The following is a 10,251-nucleotide window of genomic DNA, read 5'->3' as shown; positions in this document are numbered from 1 at the left end:
GTACAAAACTGTTTCCCCCATCATTTTTCCAAATACATGTAACTTACCGCTTAAGTATTGCAAAGTGCTTAACTCTCCAAGCTTATATGCAAATAGTTACACCTTGTACTTACACACACACACACACACCCCCATCAAGCATACACCAGTTAGGTATATGGGCAACTGGCATTGCCCACACAGCTCTCAGTTGGTCCACTTCTGTGTCATCCCTGAAACACCTGAATGCAACGTTAGGGACTTCCTGCATAGAGTGTGCCAATTTGAGATGGTTTTTCTCTTGCCAGAACCACCCTTCACACAGAAGCACAAAGATAAAACACACAATGGTAAACCCTTTATACATGCCAAAAGTTCCTACCTCCTAATTCTTCAACAAAACCAAAATGAGAACTCCTGTGTAAAATGACAGCATAGGAACGAAAATTAAGGAAAACACTGGTGTTTTTGAGGAACATTTTACACTTGGAACATCTCTGTCTGGCAAGGAAAAATTGTCCAAAAAAAACTTGGAACAAGAAGCAAAGCAGGTTCTGGGTTTTGGGTGGGGATTGTGTTGGGTTTTTTGTTGAATTTTTTTCTCTGCCTGGTAGCACAGTTACCGCTGGCGCCTCAGAGTAGCCCTTCAGCATGCCACACTGGCCATTCCTGCCAGGCTGCTTCTTCCCAAATGCTGCGCACGGTGGACTTCTACCCTTAGAGAATCCAGTACAACAGCAACCTGCATTTGGACAGGACTAATCCATTTCCTCAAGTCTGATTTATGCTGTTCTGTCTTTACAATTGCTGAGCTAGAAAACAGTCTTCTATAAAAACTAGACTTCTATAAAAACTAATTACCCCAGCTGGTTAGTATAGGCCCACTAACATAAGGAAATTCTGGATAATTAAGGGTCTGAGTGGTTAAGGGGTGAAATTGAATCCTCTGCTAATTGCAAAGTGAATGAAAAAGGGGAAAATGTAGGCCATTGTAGTGAGAATAGCAAGTCGTCGACACTTCAGGAGAAGATTGTAGTCTTAATGTTTTAGTTAAAAGGTAAAGAAATATTTAAGTATATCCAGGTAAACCAAACATACTCAATTCTGCTAAGTCTGCTGAAATCCCAACTACACTATTTAAGGAACAAACAAAGGATTTTTTTTGTTTCCTTGTATAAGCCCCTATAAAATCATGAAGGACACCCTACAGGACTAGGTGGTGCTTTGTCCTAAAAGCCAGAGCAAGAGCAACCTGGAGAATTAGAGGCCAGCCAGTTAATATCTAGGAAAAGATGAAAAAAGATCAATTAAAAGCCTCAGACATTCACTGATTTTTCTGGAAAATTATTTATCAAACCAACTTCCTTTTCTCTTGTCAGCATACGTAGCATGCTTCTTGATTTCTATTAGAAATTTCTTTTAATGCTATTTTATATTTTTAATTTCTATTAGAATTTTTAATGAGTTGGCAGCTGGGTTTGCAGACTAAGGAAAGTCAGTGCCAGTACAATAAAATCAAGTCTGTTGTAGAGTTGCACTACATTACAGACAAATAGGTAATGTAACCACAGCATCCCGAAAACGCAGTTGATCTCAGTGCCTACCCTGCAGTGAATATATTTGCTGTCGAGGCGAAGACTTCCTAAAACAAGAAAGCCCATAACATACCAACAAGCCAGGGAGACTAATGCATGAGCAGTTCAGAGTAGTGATCTATATCCCAAACTAAGCAAAGGGTCACCCTAGCAGGTCTCACATTCTGTCACCCGCGCCAAAGCAAAGCACGGTGTAATTCTGCGATGCCTGGTATTTACTAGTTGCCTTTTAAATGCTGATATACAGAACCCCGACAGGAACACGAGGTGCTTCCTGTGCATTTGAAAAAGCAGTGCATGAGCCCATGGGAAGCTGGAAACATGAAGTCAGTAGCTCTAGAAAGACCTTAGGTCATGGCTAAGTATAGTCGCTTACAGCATTAATAGTTACAGGGTGAAACCCTGCCTTTGCTCCAGTTAACAGCCAACTCCTTTGAATTCAACAGATCCCACAGGATTGGTAATAATTTCTGTGTTAACTTGAAACTAAAATTGCACAAGAGAGAAGCACGAGAGCAACTGAATGTCCAGTTTGGGTTGGTTTTATTATATTGAAAAGTACGAGTGCATGCAGAGACCAGAAACCACTTCTTTAACTGCTACCCCAAACAGAGCTGAGCAGATAGCTCCCATTTTTAGTACCTAACTGACAAGTCAGCTTCAAAAAAAATCAGTTTTTTTTCAAAAACGGTTTTATCCATCAGAAGCCCTTGATACAACCAGCAAATATCAATCAGACCAATACCTGAATCTATCCATTCTACAGAATGGGGAACTGCCAGACCAACACAATGGAAATTGGCACCTTATCTGTACACTAAATAGGGATGCTGAATTTAATAAGACTTTCTTCTGCAACTTTATGGATAATCAATCAACACCATGCCATTTAGTTGACTGGATGAAAAAAAAAAGCCATTTTACTTTTATCCCTCCTGTAATGGCCAGATAGTTAAGCTCCCAAGTCCTCGCTAAAAATTGCCCAATAGAATCTATTGTTCTCATCAACATAGTGAAGTCATATTCCTTTGAAAAATAAAAATATTTTTATACATATCTATGCAGAATATCACAGAAATCCACTGAAACAAAAGAATGAATTAATTCTTGCTTGCACTTCCCTGAGTCAGAAACAATTTAGGCCAAAGAAGGTGATACTGGTGACTGCTAGGCTCTCATATATGGGTTTTGTGTCACCTCTGAAACAAACAAAAAAAAAAAATAGCAGAAGCTTCTAGTTAATACGGGGTGATGAAACCAGGGAAGAACCTGAACAATCCAGCAGGTACAACTTCTAGTGCAAATGTGCTGTAAACAGATACACTGTGCAGCTGCACCCAGGATTCCCAGCTCCTGTTTCATTTGTATCAATAAGAATCCCATTCCTAATATATGTATTAAGAAATATGTCTTTTGATATTTAAGTTTTGTTTCCTTGGGTCACAATGGAGCAAAGTTTTGTGGTAAAAGGTTGTTTTATACTACAAAAAAGTAGAAATCATTCTTATTAAAATAGCTTTAATGCCTATAACAACTATCCCATACCAATTTTTTGAGAAGCCTTTGTATCATGATGTCACATCTAATTACAAATCAGGAGCACAGAGGGTTCCATTACATCAGAATGGCATTACATCACAAGTGACACCAGGGCAGGGAGGGGGGGAAGTGTTGACTGACAACCAGAAATGCGTTGCTATCCTCAGTACAGACACTCACATCTGAAAAATTTGTGTTTCTTGCTGCCCACACAAATAACAAACTTAGAAGCCATTATTTCATCACCCACATAAACGAATAGCAAAGTAATCCTCCTACATTTTCCATCCATCAGATAAATCAGTAAACCACTTTAGAAACATCCCAAGAATAATCTAATTATTTATTTCTACCAGTAAAGAATTACCAGAAAATTACATGCAGTAGCTCTTGGTACTTGCCTCCAAAAGGAGAGATTTCTCTTCTCTCTCACAAGCCCATGTTTCCCTTTGCAAGAGAGGGCCCAGTATTCACTTGTGTCCACTTTGGGGGCCGAGCTCTAGCTCCAAGTGACTGGAAGAGTTGTTATTTAAATATCTTAAAGGATCTGGTCCTTTCAGATTGTTTTGGCCATCTTACATTAATATAAAATGGAGTAATTTTATCTCAAGACTTTCTACAAGTGCCACTTAAGAACCAAAGAAATAAACTGCTCTATTAAAATAATCAAGCCTTCAGTCATTTGCACTGAGATTTTTTTCCCCTCACCCTTGAGTTAAGCCTACAAGTGAAACCAGCGCTGCGGATGGGGAACGCTGAGGAGACTGAACATGTTGTTCTAAGTGGGTCATTGCACTGCTTCTGTCGCTGTGATTTGCTAGATAAACCCCAAGCATGCAGTGACCCAACTCATGCTTCCCTGGGTTAGTGCTCCAAACTGTAATGTGAAACATGTACAAATACCAGCTGGTTTAATACCCGCCAGAGGCTTTTCTTACACTACCACAGATTCATCTGTTATAGATAGGGGGTTTTTTCACACGTAACTGGAAGTATTTGAACAGGTGAGAATGAGCCCTTCCCTCCTTACACCATAAAAGAGGACAAATGAATGTGCCCAGTACGTCTGGGGTAGTAGAGAGCAATATTTCTATGCCATGGAAGAGTTCAAGGAACTATTTATAGATTTATTTCATCTGCTCCTGCAGCCAGCTCTGAGGTACAAGACATAAAGCAGCACACAACACAATCTGAAGCAGAAAGTATGAAAGTCATATGCCATCAAAACCACAGGGAAACACCCAGGACACACAAAAAAACCCTCTGCTAGCCACCAATCCATACAAGCATACTACTACATACTACTACAGAGGGGTGCAAAATTTTTGTACCAAACATTTCAGTCAAAAGGAGTTTAAAGAAGAGTGGTCAAAGAAAGAAATTGGCCCAAACCTACATCAGCATCAGATAATAATTTCTGATCACAGCTTTAATTACAAAACTTCTGGGGTTTAAGCTGTTACAGAAAACAGACTTTTCAGTTGCACACATCACTGATAAATTCTGTGGACAGTACCCTGAAATTACTGCTAACTATCCAAACTTTCTCTGTTCTTTGCAACATACACTTCCTTTGTTTATCTATTTCATTGTAGGTCACAAACAGTGCAAGCTTTGAGACAAGAATCCTCAAGACAGAAAACCTGCAACTTATTTGTACAGCATTCATGAAGATAGCCTTGGTCCTTTTAGGTCTTGACCATTGCTTTAATGCAAGGGGGGAAAACCACCACTAAATTAAAATAAGTTGTGTCACTTATAGACATACCTTCACAGATATATCCTGTACCTCAGATACGGAAACAGCAGATGTTTCAACCCCCTCCACTCAAAAAAAACCAAAAAAAAACAAACAAACAAAAAGAATCCAAACCGAACAAACCAAAAAAAAAAAAAAAAAAAAAAACACAACAAAACACACCAAAATCAGAGAGGTGCAGTGGTTACCAGTAGAGAATGATACCCCAAATACACTGCTATGAGGCAGACAAGACCAGGGAGAACTGTTTCAGGCCCTAGAAACAGGATACCTGGCCATTTTATGGAGCCAGCCTTGTCAACCTTCTTCCTTCACCACCCACATCCTGTGCTTCCATGAATGATAGGTCCCCAGGAAAGCCTTAGGAAGGTAACTATTACAATCAGACTAGACTAAAAAGAGAAGAGTGTGATCAACAAGGGAAGATACAAATATCTATGGCAAGCCCGAAGAAATTCTCCAGGCTCTATAGGCGTGCCCACCCTGAAGGGCGTGGTTCTAAACCCAGATGGAAATTTGACTGTCCTGGTTTTAAGCCCAGCTGGAAATTAAGAACCATGCAGCCGCTCGCTCAACCCCCACTATAGCAGTGACCCATCCTACTTTTCCCTCCTGTTCTACCACTCCTTCTCTTCCTGTCAGCTCCAGAGGCAAAAGTACTATTGAAAGAAAGCAGACACCCATGGAATATGAAACAATTTACTACTGAAAAATACTGCAATTCTGTTTTATTCCGTTCAAGTTCTCACACTCTGGCTCTTGCCTTATCCAGAGGTCTACAAAAAGACCTCAGCATCCTGACATCATTATTGAAATACAGAACTTCCAAAGATGAAAAGGTCTCCTGCATCAGGCCATAAAACTTTATGTTAGCTAACAGCTCCCACAGCACATGGACTGGAGTTGGTTAGAAGATCCTGACTTTAAACATTCTGACGTTCCCTCAAGTGAGACGACTAGCAAGTTACTTTTAAACTCTGAGAAGTGCTAAACCAGAAATTGCTGAAAATGCAATGGACAGGCAGGAGGTGAGAAAAAAACCCCAGTCTTAGGTACCTGACTATTTTTTTGCATTTCTGAATACTTTTTAGTTTTCAGGGGTTTCAGTGTTTGGTTTGTTAGGTGATTTTTTTTGGCTGGAGGGAGTTGGTGGTAACGATTGCAAGCAAAACTGTTTCCAGGTCTTTATTTCCAGAGAGATTTTTGTTAGGAGAGTTTACTCACATTTCTAAGCATTACCTGTAAAAACCATTATTTACCTGTCTTCACACTGTAGAATGAGGATTACCCTTTGAAAAGCCATGGAGGAATTTTGGCCTGGATTTCCACAGTACCAGCAAACATCAAGAAAAAAAATTCCCAGCTATGGTATGAACTACATTAACTCCCCACGTGCTGGAGTACAGCAATAGTGGATATAAGAATACTGGTTTTAAGACTCTTTGTGGATATGTGTATCTGACAGTTTTCACATTTACCATTTCATTTACATTTATTACACGTAAATGTACACACAAATGTGAAGTTTGTCCTACTTAGGTTTCTTGCTAGTTTTGTCCTTGGTGCAGTTCACTGTTTTTCACAATACAGCCAGTTTCTGCAAATGTTTTCTCAATTCTGTGCATTTACCCCTACATTCACTGAACAGAATCAAGCAAATAGTCCAGTCAGGGCAATGTATGAAATACATAATTAATTTTAGTTTCATTCGGTATTTTCTTTTGCTGATAAGAAACTAATTCGTGGACATGAACAAGCTGCCAGTGTCCTTTAAACAAGCAGAAGGAAATCAAGATAGTAATGGGGAAAATATTTACAGTATTAGCTACATTTAAGCATTCTGCTTGAGTAACTAGAGTGTGCGTCAGGACCCGAGGACCCAGCTTTGTGGCTAGCTATATTCTGAAGCTGCTAATCTCTGGCTCAGGGCCCACCTTATCCTTAAAACAGAATACAATATTTGTCTTTCAGCTGTTGCCGTTTGTCATGACCCAATAAACATGGCTAGCTCTTCCATAGCAACTGCAGTTAAAATGCTAAACCCAAGCCACAAAGTGAAAGAAAAGCAGATGCTGAATACGGTACTTTCTGGAACATAAGACAACAGTTGTATATTAAAAGACATTCTGATGCCTGCTTCTAAGAGAAAGATACTCGGAAGTTTTGGCACTTGGACTACAAGTGACTGTGACTTAACATGTGATCTCACATGTGATCTCATCATTTGTTTGTGTATGAAGTCTTATCTCTTGGGAGACCACAAAATAGGTCAAGGTATTGATCTAGAGGTTTGACACATGCTTTGAAGAAACACTTGACTGCTCTATAGTTAGAAAAAAAGAAATCCATATATTTTTTCAGGCTTAAGGCAGAACGAACTTTTGTTTTCCCTTCCTCCTAAGCCTCCCAGAGGTCTTGGGTCAGTAGACTAACACAGAACAACTGTAAATACCTATTACCAAGGATATCTTTCTCTCACAGACACAAATGCACAAAAGCTCATAGACAGGGGTTGACAGAAAAACCTGTCAAGTACAGCAATACAGAATGAGCCACCATGGACCACAGTCCAAATCCTATGGTCTCCTGTTGCTTACATGCCTCCAAAAACCTGTAGACAGCCCCAGGGAAACACCAGACACACTCTCAATGGCATTCACACAGTTGGAGTACAGTTGCATATAAGCACTTTGCTCTGCTATATTCAAAGAGCCCTATGCAAGAGCACTATTTTACAGCCAAGGATAAAGGTGTGGTTAAAAAGAACTGCTTAGAATAAAAACTAGGAGAAATTTCAGAAGAAGACCCAGACAGGATGAGCAGCTTTGCCTCCCACTTTATTTCTGTCTTTCAAAAATGTATTTTGTAGATAGTCATAGAATTCCCAGAGTTTTATTATCTGTTATTTACAATGTAAGACATTCTCAATACATCAAAAGATAATAATTTAAAAATTATAGATGAAAAAAAAATCTTTTAAATCTTAGAGCAGGAATAAAGTACAAATCACAATCACACAGGGATAAGCATTTTCTTTTTAACCAAGAAATTACTGTTCTTTTCTTGACACTTCAGATCTTTTTCCAGATGTCAGTTTCACTGACAAAAATATACTATAAGAAGGACATACACACAAGTGTTTCCATGGGGAGGGACATACACCATAGACAGGATCTTTATTGACAGTTTTACCACTCCAAGCTCTCGTTCTAATAGTAATCTAGTAATTACTCTCTCTAGTAATCTAATAATTACTAGACAAAATGCTATTTCAGAAGCACTGCTACTACCCCCTGCCTGATGGGTTCCTCTAGTCACACATGTTTTACTATGGATCTATTCTTAGTCTTGAGTTTTGCAAAATTCTCTGCAATTTTTGTTGCACCTAGTGCTACTAAATAGAACCAGCTTCTTCTCTAGTAGCATCTCATGTAATCTCAATATCTTCATTTTCCTATAACCTTTTATCTTGATTAGGTAAGGAGAAGAAAAATGTTAATTATAACTATCATAGAAGGGACATACCAGAGCATTTTGTGCCAGCTTTAGTCTATGAATAATGTGGATACAGTAATTCACATCCCATGAATGAGACTTGAACAGCAATTAAAAAATACATGTCTGAAAAGAAAGGATGCAATGTCTAAGCAAGATGTACACAGCAGAAGCTGACTGGGTCGTGTCTGAAACATAGCTGGCCAACAGCTTATAAGTGTCTAAAATTACTGCTATTTGCTAAATTGCAATTTAGCACACCCCTTTGGAAGGCCTTATGCTACCTCCATCACTTCCACTGCCCATTTCCCTGGCCCTGATCACTTTATTTCCTCCAGAAATTCAGATAGCCTCTTCTTTTCAACTACTGCCCTGCCAGTACTTGACTTGTATCATGCAACCCAGCCCAAGAAGAGGTGTATGGTTAGATACCACTGGCATACTAACAACATCCAGATCTGTTTTGGCCTGCACAGACACAGGCAATAATAATCTAGTGGTAAATGTTTACCTTTTACACTTAAGGTTTGGAAATAACAAGAGATAAGTGTCTTGATAACACTTGATCTCTTCACTACCCCTTTAGTAAAGATAAGCTTTTCTCTTGAAAAGACACAGTTAAAGTTTCCAGGTAACAATAAAAGATTACATAGCTAAACACATGAAATCACACATTAAATCAAGAAATAGGAGTAATTCTTGTAGAAATAAAAAATAAGACTTTGCTTTTAATAGAGGCAGTGCTGGGTGTCTGAAGAGAGAGGTATGTTATCGCTCTTGGAGGTACATGTCATTGCACACCTGATGAAGTATTTGGACTGTTTCCTGAATGCTGCTCTGTAATATGCCTCATGAAAGAGGTTCTATAAATCTAACAACTGCTGTGCATTATTTTTTCAGGTAATGTCAAATGGCAAGCACATCAGAGAGTTGTGTAACAGCCAGGTTATGGTGTTCAAAAAATTATGTAAGTGCCAGCATGTTAATTTATGAAGCATACTGGACTTATCTGCTGGCAAAGAGCCTTGCTAACTTCATTCCAACTTTAGTCCTTTGAAATGAGCTTATCTCATTTCCAATGCCAAAATGGGCTTTAACTTTAAACAAAAAAGGCATCAGCTTGCCAAATTTGGACGTGACGTTTGACTGCAGCTATTAAAGGGAGCAGAACCACTGAGGAGGGAATGAGCTGGAAAGAAAAACAACTCTTTCCTCAGTCAGCTTTAAGATTCTCCATCAGAACTTCTACAGGCTGTCAGAACTGAAGGGCAAACCCTTTTCCATACACAACAGGAAAACCCAGCCTCTCAGAAAACATTCAGCTCTCATAAAATTAATTGTGACATTTGAGAAATGCAGCAATTAAGCGCAAGAAACCAGTAAAGGCCGACAAATTTCTTTCCTAGTCGCAACCATATCTAACCCCCTGTAAAACAGGAAAAACTGAGATAATATGACAGAAGAGACACTTCAGAAAAACAGTGCAATAATCAGAATCTTAGCAATACAGATTGAGAGCCAATACATGCATATGTCAGTTTGCAAATACTAAGTTGCAAGCAAAGGGTACAGACATGAGTTTTCAAAATTGAGCTGAGCAGTACTTCAATGCCTTAATGTGACATCAGCATCTCGTTCCATTCAATATACTCTTTAGATGTTTTTTAAAACTCTAGTTATTGTTTTATAAATGTCCCTAACTCCTCCTTTACAGTTTTTGAAAATTAAAAGGAAAACAAGGGGGAAAAAAATCACTGCACAAATATCAGGTAAGAAGAAAACCAAGTATATCTGTAATTAAACAACTTTTGAAAATAAAAGATTTCAATTTTTACTTTCAATTTGCTTAGAAGTTTATGAAATAGCTCTGAAACATAGCATTTC

The sequence above is a fragment of the Coloeus monedula genome (genome assembly GCF_965178545.1).
Source record: "Coloeus monedula genome assembly, chromosome: 5".
Lineage (NCBI taxonomy): Eukaryota > Metazoa > Chordata > Aves > Passeriformes > Corvidae > Coloeus > Coloeus monedula.
The sequence above is the reverse complement of the archived record's forward strand: the minus strand, read 5'-3'. Positions refer to the sequence as shown.